The 14,763-nt window shown below is 44.3% G+C and overlaps 2 long non-coding RNA genes across 2 annotated transcripts; one reads left to right on the forward strand and one right to left on the reverse strand.

The window, feature by feature from the left end:
• Positions 1 to 1,229: 1,229 nt before the first annotated feature.
• Positions 1,230 to 14,066, reverse strand: LOC137483912 (uncharacterized). Its single transcript, XR_011004672.1, has 2 exons — positions 13,081 to 14,066; positions 1,230 to 1,560 (listed from the first exon to the last, which is right to left on the reverse strand). It is a non-coding gene; the product is annotated as an uncharacterized lncRNA (long non-coding RNA).
• On the forward strand, positions 4,482 to 8,051 carry LOC137483915 (uncharacterized). Its single transcript, XR_011004674.1, has 2 exons — positions 4,482 to 5,127; positions 7,068 to 8,051. It is a non-coding gene; the product is annotated as an uncharacterized lncRNA (long non-coding RNA).
• Positions 14,067 to 14,763: the final 697 nt, after the last annotated feature.

Here is a 14,763-nt window from a genome sequence, read left to right on the forward strand (position 1 = left end):
CTTCCCCTCCCCCGCCCAGCCCGATGGCTGGGCAGGGGAGATCTGCACAGCACCTTGACCGGAACCAAAGAGAGCGAGCTCTTGGGAGTTCCTGCTTTTAACCCCCTGTGTTCTCAGAGGCGTATCCACACCTTCAGTGGTCACTTCAGGTGCCAATATCCAAACTTGACCACGGATTGGTTTGACCCAACTTCCTGAAAAAATCACTTCCATGTCAAACCACGACAGATGGCAGCAGTTCTGTTAGTTAACATGGTGCTCAGTATACTGCTTTGAAATGACAGTGTCTCTTCCTGTCAAGAACTGTGCACCAGCTGAACCCTTCAGTGATGTCACAGAATGCTGCTTGGCAGGTTATGCTCTGTGCTAGAACTGCTTTGGAGACAAGTGAAGACATTCCATATTTACTTCCCTTAGCACATTCTGTGTCCATCCTTTCTTTGGTCATAATAAGGAGCTTGTATTCTGTGGAATGCGGAGCTGCACTATTTCTTGTCCTTAAGATCCCCATCAGGTAGAATGCTATGGGGAAGTGCCAGCCATGGATTTTTCAGAGTGGTCCCCAAGATTTGCCTCACCATTGAAAATGCATCTCTCTAGAGATACACAAACTAAAGCAGTAGCTGTTCCTGGGGATTATGCATCCCAAAGCACCTCTCCCAGCTATTTATAAATTACATTGCTAAACAGGGACTGCCAGAGTTTCTTCTTCCACCAGTGTTTTTTATTCTGATCCAGTCTGACCCTGAAAAACAGTAGCTTCCCTGAAAAAGGCATAGTCTATTCTGTTTTCTAAGTAATCAGCAATCTTTCGTCCATCTTGATTTAAGAAAGCCACAATCTTTGGGTGTATTCTGCTTAGGATTACAAGGGCTTTGCACATGATACTGACAGAAGACAGTGAATTATTCCAGCTGAGCCTAAGAACAACTCGAGCCTTTGTCGATATAAACCAAAAATGACCATGCTCTCATTCTGGAAGAAACTGTGGTATTAGAAAGCATAGTTTTGACAAGACAAGCTAAAACCTACACTCTTCAGATTCCAGTAGGTCTATGCCATATTAATTATTTATCAACATGTTTTCTTAAAGTAGTGTCTCTATGCCTTTAATTTTCAATTCCCTTAATGCTAGGAGGATCTCTGCTGGCAACACATAAATTATTAACAGAGTTAAAACAATATTTGTTTTGCCCCAAAAACATTTTTGAATGCTGTCCTCATACCAGTTAGATTTTTCTGAAACTTTAATGAAGGCCTCTAATTTCCTCCAGACTCATGGCTAAGGCACAGGCTTCACTGGGCCTTTGATTTGGCTGTGAGAGCACATGTGGCACCACATCCTCACATTGTTCATCCCACTGTCGCTGGGGGAGTGATCAAGCAAAACAGCTGTGATGAGGCAGGAGCAACAGCAGCATGTCTGTAATTGGGAATTTCACTTACTGAGTTCAGAGGTTCTGTTTTTCTAGTGACTGTTCTGTATTTTTTTATTTCAGCAGCTGTCCCTAGGCTCAGCAGAGAGAGCCCATGCTTCACTCTGCTTGGAATACTTTTCTCCTAACAAAGAAAAATATAGTGCAGTTCCTTTAATATACAAGAGAGCCATTTCGATTCAGCAAAAGGATACTTGAAACATCATAGGTTTCAGAATTTTATGCAATCTCAGCCACTTCTCTCTCTGCCAGGGAGCATATAAAAAATTAAAACCCCAAATATTGCTTCTTGCTCTTCTAGGCCCTAATTACAAATACATTTTCAAAAGGAGGAGTCAACTTAAGCCTAATATTGTGCAAAATCTCATACTTGCAATACAGTCTTCACTTGATGTGGATTGGTAATTGGAGCTGTGGAATCAATTTTTCCCACACTTGAAACACTCAAATGAGGATGAAATGTGTTGCATTTGTCCCATGCACGTTTACAGTTCTGCACTTTGCTTAGAGTGGTATGATCATTCTGATGTATTTTTTATAACAGAGCAACATTTCCTCAGACTTTGATGTTTCATGTACAGAGCTATTATAACCAAATGCCATTTAGGTGCATGATCCATGGCTAATCTCCAAAGCTTTGATGCATGCAATAATTATTACTATTGATGTCATTGCACCATATTTAAAATATGAACATCTCATTGTAAGTCTACAGCTAACAGAAAAGAAAGGCAACCAGTCCACACCAAGACAGGAAATTCCCTGTTGGTAAACATCTGAAAGCATGTAAGATGACATTCCACAGGCTCCAGTGAGGCACTGACTGCGAGTGCAAGGGTTCTGAGAGCAGAAGGGTGATGCAATGCGTGTGCTGGCCTCTGCACTGAGAACAGCTCTGGGAAACTGAGAACTGGGGTCTCCAGATGACTTATTCTGACAATCTGGTTTTGAAGTTTGACCCTGAACTCAGGCACATGGCATGTTTCAGCAGCTCCTGCACCTAGGCCTCTGAGTAATTTTATCTGTGCCCCGTGTCACTGGCGTTCTGGAGACCAATATTCATTCAAACCACGGTTTCCAGACCTGACTAAGCAGAACACCTGGAAGTGCCTCAGAGCTCTCTTCTGCCTTTTTATGAAATCAGGGTCTGTTAATTGGGACATTGTCATGAATGTTTTCAATGAGGGCTGAAAATGTGTGTGCCTGTATTAACACTTTCAACTTGCTAAAATGTGCCTTACAGGTCTCTAAATACACTGAAACAAACTGCATTAATTTATTTAGTTAATGGTCCATTTATGCTACTGGCAACTGTTTCTGGAAAGTCAAATTAACAACTCTGAACATCTGACCAATAGGAAAAACATTATGTTTTGATTGTACATGAATGTTAATGGTTAATAAATTTTCAAAGCTTCTGTATCAGAATGAAATCAGTATTTCCTTTAATTGCCTTAGCATAATGCTGTAACTGTGGAAAAACTTACTAGAAAATAATGACAGAAAATAAACCAATGTCTTCAGCCTAATAAGTCACATGGGTCTGAATGCACTGGAAATAGTCTGCCTGGAGCATATAGGACAAGATTAGTTTGCTTCTGAAAGGTGGAAAACTGAAGCTGCTAAGCTCAGCCCGTGCCCTGGGATACCTGGGATCATCCTGCAGCACAGTCTGGGTTACACAGCAGCTGACACTAAGCTAATGACTTCACCCTGACAATCCTTACGGACAGAGGTGTGCCACCAACTAAACTGTGGCTCCTGCAAGCCAAGCTGAGCACAGGGACCAGCATGTCCAGCCAGGGTCTGCCCTTCTGCTGTTGTGCAGTGAGACCACCTTTCCACACTTCCATAAGAGGTGCTAATTATAGCTGCCTCTGCCTTGCTCAGGCTCCACTGGTGGGTCTGACATGTTACATCTGAGTAGAAATTTCACTGACTTTATTACCTATGGACAATGTTTTACATGGCAAGATCAAGAGACAGAACACAAAGAGTGATGAGCCGAAAAAGAGAATAAGAACAAAAGGCCAACAAGGGTAGATGCAAGGACTGGGGTCTGAGGACATGTGAAAGCATCAGCAGTTAAGGAAGAGAAGTGCTTTGGAGGCACAAGGCAATTGGACAAAGACACTCACCGTCCATTGCCTGGATGCCTCATTGTGCCTCCCAGCTTTACTCTACCATTACAACCAGAGCTGTGGCTTGTATTGCCTCTGTCTCTTCAGAATTGCATGTGGTTGCCCTGCTCACATGGTCCTGACCTGCCCTGACGGCTGCCGAACTCCTTCTCCCTGGGTCCCCAGGCACCCAGACAGCTGCTGGCAATTCCGCAACTGAGCCAGGCTATGCAAACAGGCTGCCAAAATTGCTCCCAAAGACATTGGATGTACTTGACTATCTGGAAGAAAACATGAATCCATGCAGAGAAGTGAAACCAGAACTCTATCCAGGGTCCTGACCAGGGAAAACCTCTTTCTGGCAGACAGAAATTCCTTTGTTTGCCTCCAAAGACAGAGCTCTGCACAGGTCCTGGAGACCTTACTGGGCACCCTAGTCCTCCTAGTATCCATCATTCCCTCCTCAACTGCTTTTAAGATAATCGCTGCACATGCTCTTCCTTTTCAGTAATCTAACAAACTAGAAAGATTGTCCTTGTCACAGCTGGTCCAGCTGTGACGTACTGTCATCTTATCCCAGGGCACAAACCAGGGAGATCCAAATGTAACTTATTCCTGGATGAATACTGTCTAATGTCCATGCCTGACAAACTCACAGCCGAGAAGACAGACATGACTAGAGCTTGCTTTACAGATCACTTTATCACCTTTCCAGTTAACAGGGTTCTGGTGGCAAAATTATTGAACTTTCCAGTTCCTCTTGTAGGTAGTATTGATGCTTCCTTCATCCAACATTGAGAAAAATTACCAAGTTGGACTTGCACCCTAGCAAAAGCTCAAATTGCCCTTCTTACCAGAGTGCAGAGCACAAAAAAAGTGAGTGCAAGGAAACCAGATTCACAGCTGGTGTAAATCATACTAGCCCCACTCTTGTCTGTGGGGTGGCTCACTGTGGAGCTATCCTGGCACCACAAAAAGGGGCCTTGGCAGAGCTCATGTATTTGTATTTCACTTCTGAAACAAATGAACTGAATGCAGCATCTTGATTTTTAGTTGGTGACAAAACACCTAACATGCTTCAGCAAGATGACACAGAGCTCCCAGATGTCATTATCACCTGTCAGGGCACTTCATTTTATTTCTTCAACAGAGATCCTTTGTAAAACTGCATTGTGAAGCAGAAACCAAGTTAATCTAGAACAGAATCAGGCATTTCATTCTTCAATAGAGCTGTACAGATCAGAAAACACTAGGAAAGAGGTTAAGTAAGTGCAGAATCTCTCTGAAAGGGCAATATCAAGCACCTGTCAAGCCCAAGTGCCTGTCCAGAACACCCTGAGGTCACAGTTCTTCTGCTGGGAACAACCACCTCACAGAAGCCCTCCCTGGCTGCCAGGCCACTTCCCAGACTGAGATTTGCCTATCAGTGAGACAACTGCAAAGTCCAATCACAGTTTTAAAATTATATGACTTAAGCATTATATACAGCAAGTTCAGAATGCAGGAGATCAGTAAGCAACCCTAGTCTGCAGTCCCTTCGTTGTGGACCTGGCCAAGAGACCCTCAGAGCTGTATGTAAGGATGACACAGTCACCTGAGCAAATCTGCAGAACCTCTGGGATATTTAAGAATTCAGGTGACAATAAAGCACAGAACAATCTTACTTTAATGTCGATTGCCAGCTATCCTTCATCATTCAGGCTGTTTAAAATAAAACAGAAGCACCAATGGGGTGCATTTTCCATAAAAATATGTTCATGTATCTAAATTTGGTTGTGGTGGTTTGACCCCAGCTGGAGGCCAGGTGCCCACCAAAGCTGCTTGATCACTCCCTTCCACAGGTAGACAGGGGACAGAAATTGTAATTAAAGGTTTGTGAATTTATATGTGGGCAAGGAGAGGTCATTCACCCATTAATGTCACAGGCAAAAAAGACTTGGCTTGAAGAAATTAATAAATTACTAATCAAAATCAGAGCAGAATAATGGGAAGTAAAAAAAAAAAATCCCCAAAATACCTTCGTTCCACCATTCCCTCCTTCCTGGCCTTAACTTTATTCCCAATTCTCCACCTGCTCCCCTCAGCAGTGCAGCGATACAGGGAATGGGGGTTACTGTTAGTTCATCCCATGTAGTTTCTGCCATTGCTTCCTTCCAGCAGCAGTCTGTCCCAGGGAGGCAGTCCTCCACAGACTTCTCAGTGTGAATTCTTGGGCTGCAGCTCTTGATGAACTGCTCCAGCATGGGCCCCTTTCCAAGGGGTCAGTCCTTTAGGCACAGTCTGTTCCAGCCTGGGTACCCACAAGGTCACAAGTCCTGCCAGCAAACCTGTTTCAGCATCAACTCCCCTCTCCACAGGACCTTGCTCCAGCACAGGATTCCCATCGTGTCACAGCCTTCTTTGGGCATCCACCTGCTCTGGCGTGGTCTCCTCCAGGGGCTGCAGGTAGATTTCTGCTCCCCCACTGACCTCCACAGGCTGCAGGGCACAGCTGCCTCACCATGATTTTCACCATAGGCTGCAAGGAAATGTCTGCTCTGCCACCTGGAGCACCCAGACTCCTGCAATGACATGGGCATTTGCAGAGATGTTCCTCTCGTACACTCTCACTCCTCTCTTCTCTGCCTGCAATTACTTATGAGTAATAATTTTTTTTCTTTCTTAAATATGTTATCCCAGAAGCCTTAGTGCAATCACTGCTGGGCTCAGACTTGGCCAGTGGCCTGCAGCCAGCTGGTATTGACTCTGTTGGACTTGTGAAAAACTTCTGGCAGCTTCTCACAGAAGTCCCTGTTACCATCCCCTACTACCAAAACCTGGCCATGCAAACCCAATACAATGGTGTGCAATCCCATTCTCTGGCATAACACTGGTAACACATTAACCTCAGCTCTGTGTGTTTGACCTTTCCAGTGCCAGCCTTGGCTTTTTAGCTCCCTATTTGAACTTAACCTCTGCAGGAAGCGGGATGAACAAGGTTTGTTCAGTACCTGTGGCACTGTGCCCAAGTCTCACTGTGCAAAGAACACAGAAAGAACAAGACCCACTAAGAGGGAAGCATTACAGGAACCCATAATGAAAATTCAGTGTTGAAAATGCTCTGAATCTATTTTCACTTTTTCAGGCTTACATTGGACATAATTATTGTTATTACTAAGCATTTGACTTAATTTTAAAAATTAATATAAAACTGAGAATAATGGTGATATTGTGTTACCTTCCCCAAGAAGGGCATCAAAGGTAGAAACTTGTGTCTTTAACTCACAAGTCTCCAAATGGGATGTAAGTACCCACATAGCTTCTGAAGTCCGAAATGGGTCTCTAGAAAAGATGCAGGTATCCCTCAAAAAGAAAGAGGAAAAAAAATTGGGCAGCTATTGCGGCACTTGTCACTCTGTCAACAAATCAATGAATGAGCTCAATACCAACCATGAGAGCTTCAAATGATGCATCATTTTGTCATCCTCAACAAGTTACTAGGTCGCTTCCCTGCCTTTGATTTCTGTTGCAGAGAAATACAAACTTCTTCTGAACCATTTGACAATACAGTGGCAGAACTGGCTCTGCATAAGTTCGCCATATATCCTTATCTCTTGCTAGCCTACAGAGACGGTGGAAAATCTATGGAGAAGTGACTGCATCCTAGACAGCAACAACTACAGCCAGTGCACAGCAAAGTCACGGACAAAATGAAGAAAGATGGAATGCCATGCATGGAAAATTGCAACTACCTTTTCTTACAATCTGAGGTTTCTCATTTTGCTGCTCAATCACTGTTACAGATGCAGTGACTACTAGCTCTGTTAGACCACAGCTTGCTGTAGCCAAAGACCGTAGACATAAACACTGTGTGAAACAGTCTATAGCAACAGAAGTTTATATCCCACAGGATATATTTCTTCTGAATACCAGAGCAGAAAACAACAGCTGATTCCTACGGAGCAGAAAGGTAGAGCGTGTGACAGAACAGCAGTTAGACCTTTATCACATTACTGCATCTGAGTAGTGCTTGTAAAACTGTCCCTGCATCATGCCTCCAGACAGATTTCGCCTCCTTTTTCCCAAAGAGGCTCAAAAACATCTCAGGGCTAAGTTCACAACAGCTCTCCCCAAGAAGGCAAAGAATGAGACACCAGCACCCTTTTTGTCTACTCAGCACTCTCTCCCTTCCAGTCTGGGATCTTTTTGGCCAACTAACTATTCAGAAGAGTGGAGAAATTCAGCTATAAGGAGCAGTCCCAAATTCTTGCAGCAAAGTGCCAGAGTTGCTTATCATCTGGATACACAGAAGAAATACCTGTAGAGTATATAAATCAGCTGTCATCATCCTCTCTGGAAAACTCATTATTATAATAGTCTAATCATTGTGATATCCAGTGGCATTATTCCTGCTAACATTAATCCTTATCAATACATCTAGCATTAATGTACATGTCACAAGTATTTCCACATGAGTTTCCAGGCTTCTTGTGTGCTTAAGACCATCCTGGTTTCTGCTTCCAGGAAAAAGCTGTTAATTCATCACCTGTAAGACAGTCAGATTTCAACCTAAGGAATACCTTCCTTAGGTCTCCCAGTGTCTTCCTCTTAGTGAAAAACATACATCATATCCCACCACCTTGCAAGTTCCTTGGTATAGGTGATCTGTGTTTTCATATTGTTATTTTGTACACATACCACAGAGCTGAGGCCTGTCCACAACACTGGAGTCACAAAGTCCTTCCAATACACAGGGTCGGTCTTTCAAAGGGAGGGAGGCACTGGGGTTTCATGTACCTGCTTTTCTGTGTCTGCACTATCCCCTGGAGAGCAGTGTGGAACCAGCCTGCAGGCAGGTCCCCCAGTACCAGACACTGGTGTCAGTCTGCAGCAGGCAGCACAACCACTACAAAGAGGCAATTTCTCCTGTAAGAATAGGAGTGGGGATCACTCTGCTCAGCCCAGGCATCTCATCACAGAGCCAAGAGTTTTACTACCAATTCCTTCAGTGCTGTTTTAGGTTTCACTAGCTCTGCCTTAAACATGGCTGGAATGTAAAGCAAAATTCCAAGCGAGGAGCATCAGCTAACCCATGCTGCCCTCCTCAGGAGCTGAGCACAGCCTGCACAGGGAATGATGGGCTGCTTTGCATAAACAGGCACACCAAGAATTTCATTCTAGTAAAAGCTAAAGAGCTTCTCAAAAGGAAGGGCCTTGTCTACAGCAGTAAACACGCGCGTCTTCAGCTGAAGCTCAAGGAGTGAGAATAAGCCTTTCTTTGGGACAAACACACACTCAGGAAATGCAAAAGGAGACAAAAGAGCAGGTGCTGCCTTAGTAGCAGCAGCAACACCCACTGCATACACCTGGTGGAGCAAACAGCTGGATGGAGATTAAAGGTAGGAAAACCCATACTCCCTGCTTCACATCCTTATGCACACAAATGGGGATTTCTCCATAGCACATGCCATCACACCCACACCACAGTGAGCTCCGCTGCTCGATCACAGTCACAGACTCAAAACACTGGCACCGTCCTATTGCAACAGATAACTTTATAGCTCAGAAAGCAAATCATCCAGAGACAAAGGAATTGGTCCACCCACTAACAGGAATATGTTTCCCAGAACCAAAAGGGGCTTGTTCAGTCAAAAGCTCCAAAAGGGGAAAAGGGCGAGTATCAAACAACAGGGAGATAGCAACCAAAATAAAAACATCAATGAATCACCTGAAGTGGGAACAAGGAGGATTTTAGCATTACATCAGTATGGGGAAAACCAGAAAGTCACTGAGAGAACTCCAGCTAGTTATGTTTCATTGAAGAGCTAGAATTCAGCATAAGGTTGTGTCTGAAAGATGCAACTCCATCTGGGAAGGTCATGGTCTGGCATGTGCCACAAAGGGCTGCCAGGAATGGTGTCACAGTACAGGGCCTTTAGCTTCTTCCCATGGCACGAGAAGAAAAAGCTAGAGCAATCATATCCAAAGCAGCTATCTGGAGGCAAGCTGTGGCACACGTCAGAGATTATGTTTATAGTCCAATGATGTTTAATTCTTTTGCTCTCATCACCCAGGGACATCTTTGCATTTTGCTTTTATCACCAAAGTCTATTCTCATTTCAGTCCACAGAGGCTGATGAACAATGTTTCTTTATTTTTCATTTCAGAGGATCATTGCTTATGTTGAACCCATTTGTCCCTAACAGAGATGTTAAGATGTAGTTCCCTAGGAATTCAGAGGTTATTTAAAGTTCTTTTCCAATATCCAATTTGCCTGTTATTTATTTAGGGAGTTATTTCTGCAGGAACCTTGCAGCAGAGAGGCACCTTGACTTGTTACCAGCAGTGGCCCTAAAATTGGCCAGAAGTTGGGGCAGGCAAGCAGGTGGCAATGTTGTAGATTAAAGCAGTAATTACAACAGAGAATCCAATGTTAAAGAAAGCAAAAGCAGCAAAGTCAAGGGAGGAAAAGGAAACATAAACCAGGAAAAATAAAATGGTGCTGAGGGTAATCAGAGCGCAGGAACTAGAGTGTGCTCCTGAGCAAGCACTTCCCAGACAGACACCATTCACTTCAGAGTACCTCTGCTTATGCATGCTGTGATCACGTAGTACATGGCTGCTAGTCAAGCTGGCATATCACCTCTCCAGAGCAGTGGTGGCAGGATGGCTCCCAAACCACTGTTCAGCAGAAGGGCCTGCCTGCATGCAGCAGAGTGTGGGGCTGGTCCCTCCTAGAAGCAGACTTGCGGCCCTGACTGTGCTCTGCTGCAGACATACTGCACAGCCCTGGGCAAGCCTCTTCGCCTTTCCCTGTCAGAAGCACTGGGTGACAATGACACTCCTCACACACACAGGAAAGTGATACATTTGTGACTGCCTGGACCTGCACTGAGCCTGTCTGATAGGAGAAGAGACTGAACAAAGCCCTGTCACCCAGCATTCCCCGGCACCCTCCCATGCAGCTCTCAGCAGTGAGGACATGCAGTGAGGAAAGGGAACAGACTCAGGCAGGTACCAGGGGCTGAGCAGCCTTGTTTGCACAGAACTTCTCTGGAATAAAGCTCCTTGTGATTAAGGCCTAGCCAGGCCCCTCTGCACAGCAGCATGGTGCCAACCCAAAATGCTGTGGAACTTGCTTGGCAGCACCAAGAAAACCTGCATTCACCTTAACTGCATGGGCTTCTGAATGAGCATCAAGGAGGTAAGCCCATGCCCCAAACACAAGGCAGCTGCTAATTACTCCCTCTACTGTTAGTTTCCTCTGGTGTCACTCTGATCATTTAATGGGAAGAAGATTATGTAATAATCAAATGTCGGAACCAGCAGAACCCCCACTCCAGCAGGGGATACACATTATTTACCCATAAAAAAAGGGTTATTACCATGTAAACTGTGATTAATTAATTTCACAGGAGTTATTTCTGTGGCATGTAAATGGACAGCTTCCTGCAGAGGAAAATCTGGAGAGCTGGCTCCATCCTGACAGTAACACAGACATGCAGTGAGAGACAGCCCTGAACTCACCCACAGGACTTTTGTGCTATACAGTAAACAACCAGTGGGAATGGCGGAGACCGGAGTGAGTGTCTGCTTAACCCAATACCAATTTCCATCTATCCACAACCTCCTGTCTCAGTTTCTCCATGCTAGCAGGCTGCTAGCCCCTTCCACAGGCATATAAATGCATGTTCTTTGATCACCATCCACTGCACAGGAGTCTCCATAAACATTCCCAGGGCCTCAACTGACCATCTCACAGAGAACTCTGAATGGATCCTAGATGCTGACTGAACCTCTTCTTCCCCTTTCTTTCTTCACCCCAATCAATCACCAAAACATCACTGGATCAGGGCCTTGCCTGCCCATCTGACATCCATGCAACACAGCACTTGTCTCCCAACTTTAGACCTGACTTCCATTGCTGGCAATACAACTTTCACTGCAAGAATTAAACACACCACAGCTTAGGGCTGCAGTTATCTCTGATGAGCCAGAGGAAAATTTTAGAGGTAAATAAAGCAGCAGTAAAAAATACCAGCTCTAAGTGTAAATCTACATCATACATAGCTTCTTCCCTGAAATGTCTCAAGTTGAGGATAACATAGACATGTAAAAGTACCCACATGGCTTCAAATCTAAAGCCCATTCAGCTCAATAGCCTGCTTCTGGCAACAGAGGGAAGAAAAATGTCTAGGCAAAGAATATAAGAAATAGAAAAGCACACAGCAGCATGTTCCCAATCTCCAGTGATGCACATACAATTTGAAAAATTCCAAAGAGAGAATGTGGTGGGACTTTGGTGATTAATATTCACAGGTGGATTTCAATTCCACAATTTTTGCTTTAATTTTTGAAACTTTTAGCACCTACAACATCCTGACACAAGGAGTTCCACAGCTCCAGCATGCACAGTGTGAAGAAGCACCTCCCTTTTGATTTTTTTCTTTGAGTTTGACTGATGTATTTTCATGTCCTTCCCTCCACCTCCAGGCCCTTCATCAACAGAGACAGTGAACAGTCATTCCTTCCTCATCCTTCCTATTCCACATGATTTTATACACATATATTCCATTTAATTGTCTCTTTTCCAATGCAGAGCTCTCTTCATAAAGAAACCATTCCAGATCTTTTATTATCTTTGTCTGTCTTGGCTAGCATTTTCTAGTTCAGTTCTTTGCTTTCTGAAATGGGGGAACAGCACTGCACAGAGTATTCAAGGTGCACAACACTGAGACATAGGTAAGGACATAGTCCTGTTACGTGTTTTGTTGCTTCTCTAAGAACTCCTAACATGTTATTTACTCTCATGACTCAGTGCTATGCCAGCTTTTCCATATAAGTATTTATTACTATCCCAGGTCTCATTCATCACTTAACAATCACCTCTGTACTTCTGACTGTCTACACAAAATTAGGATTATTCTTCCTTCTGCTCATCACTTCCTAGTTCTCTACACTGGATTACATCAGGTCAGTCACTCATAGCACAGGACAGCTGGGAGAGGTGCCCCACTCCTCTGTGGACATAGCAAGACGACCAGAGGTGGTGAGGCAAGGTGAGCACTCACATCCCACTTACATTATGATGTTGCTTCTCTGAGGGTGCAGAAAAGCTCCCTGGTTCCATGGTGCCAACCTAAAGCTCTGCCATTGGCCATAGGCTCCTCATACATGTCCCCTTATGCCTCCTGACATCCCTACCACAGGGACTCCTAAAACGAGCTTCAAGCCCAGGGGTTCAGTTCCACACTAAGAACGGCCACGCTGGTGCAGCAGACAAGAAAGTGAAACAGCATGTGTGACTTGGGAGCTATTTGTCACAGTTTTTTTAGTTTCTCATAGTGAATAAAACAGCAGAACACTGTAAAGTGTAAGCTGGTACTTGGATTATCAAAGGCAGAGTCTATCAATTTTTGGTTTTGTATTAAAGTTGCTTTTTCCATCTGTTGAAAGTGGCTCTTTGTGATTTTACAGGGCATTACACTTCATGCGTCTCATTTGCTGCACCCAAAGGAATTTCATTCTGCTACATTAAGAAATACCTTGGTACGCTGGCTAAGCTTTTAACTTTCCAGAACACATTGTTTTGTGTCTGTCTCCATCCCAGCACTTACTTCCTTTAAGTGTCTCATTTATACACACACATACCTGTACAAGATATCGTGTAATTCACATGTCATATTGACTTTGTCACAATGAGGATTCTGTCTCTGTCCCTTTGTGACCTCTCTGATCACTACCCCAGCTTCTGGCACATGTGTCCAGAAGGGACATGCCTGATCTCTGAAGCACACTTGGATCTGTATCTTTTGTTTTGCTCTGCACTACACACAGGTGGAGAAATGGGAAACTACACTGAAGCTCCTTTTGCTGGGGATGTTCCACAAATGCACTCTGCAATCACAGACAGTTGTGCCTTCGTTCTTGTGAGAATCTCATTTTTTCATTTTACAGCAACGTATGTTCCAGCAGGGTGTTCCCATGACAAGGCATGGCTACCTCTTAGCAGAGGATCACCCCAGTCGTAATCACAAATACCATCTACTACAAGTGCCATCGCAAAACTCACTTCCAGATGCATATTCTATTCTTTCTTAAAAGCCATGGCAACCAAACATCAGTAATTATGCCTCAGTAGTAAGCCTGGTCTCCCATTTACCCAAAGTTCACAATGCCGCCTTCTCCCTGCATACTTGTCCTGTTATTGTCACTATACTGCATCAGCTCAGATCTTGCTGTCAATTAAATACGTATTCTGAAGGATCTTGCTACAAATTAAATTTAGGGAAGGTTTAGTATGTTGCTGAATCTAAGCTTCCTTCTGGGTTTTCCCACCTGCACTGTTACTTCACAGAGCTGTTAATGGGAACTGATGGTAGCTAGGCAGGTGACTTGAACCTGCTCTGCAACACACACTGGCAAAAATACCTGCTCTAGGCAGACCTGCTTTAGCAGTGGGTTGGACTAAATGATCTGCAGAGGCCCCTTCCAAGCCCAGCCATTCTGGGATTCTGTGAAAAGCAGAGTCAGTTTAAGTCCTGCACCTACTGCCTTTTTGGAGCAGTAATGTTGTCCACAGCTCTCAAACGCTAGCTGTGTGTAAAGTATGGATAGGTGACTCATTGGGAAATATAGTCTATTTCCACAGTGATGTGTATTACATTCCTTTAAAAATCATGATGGAGAGAATCTCCAGGGCAGAGGAAACTGCACAGCATTTTCATAGACTATTACAACATGAAGGGATGCTTCTTCCCTTATCCTCACTGCAGTGATCCAGAAAATTCTCTTCCCCAAAAGCTCCAGGCTGTCTGAACTGGAGAGTTGCTCACAAATAAACAGAGGATATTCCTTCTCAGAACGTGCATGAAAAGACACCCATTTCTATTAATTCTCCTTACCATGCTTTCCAGAGCACAGTGGGAGCATGGCCTGACCTTACAGGACACCAAGATCTCCCATCCTGGCCAGACTCTCTGTATGCTTTGTGAGGAGCTTTGCTATCACGAGCATCAGGCAAGGTGGGTACACAGCTGCTCAAGAAAAATCAACCCCAGAATTCCACACAATATCTTGGAATGAGTCAGGAGGAGGCAGCAGAGCAGCATATCTACCATCTGCCCACACAGGAAAAATCACAGCCCGTCTCCAGTCCAAGGAGAGCACAGCCAAGAGCCCTTGATTGCTGCTGGGCAAACATGGAGCCACAACAGACTGAAACTTCT

The sequence above is a fragment of the Anomalospiza imberbis genome, chromosome 16, assembly GCF_031753505.1.
Source record: "Anomalospiza imberbis isolate Cuckoo-Finch-1a 21T00152 chromosome 16, ASM3175350v1, whole genome shotgun sequence".
Classification (NCBI taxonomy): domain Eukaryota; kingdom Metazoa; phylum Chordata; class Aves; order Passeriformes; family Viduidae; genus Anomalospiza; species Anomalospiza imberbis.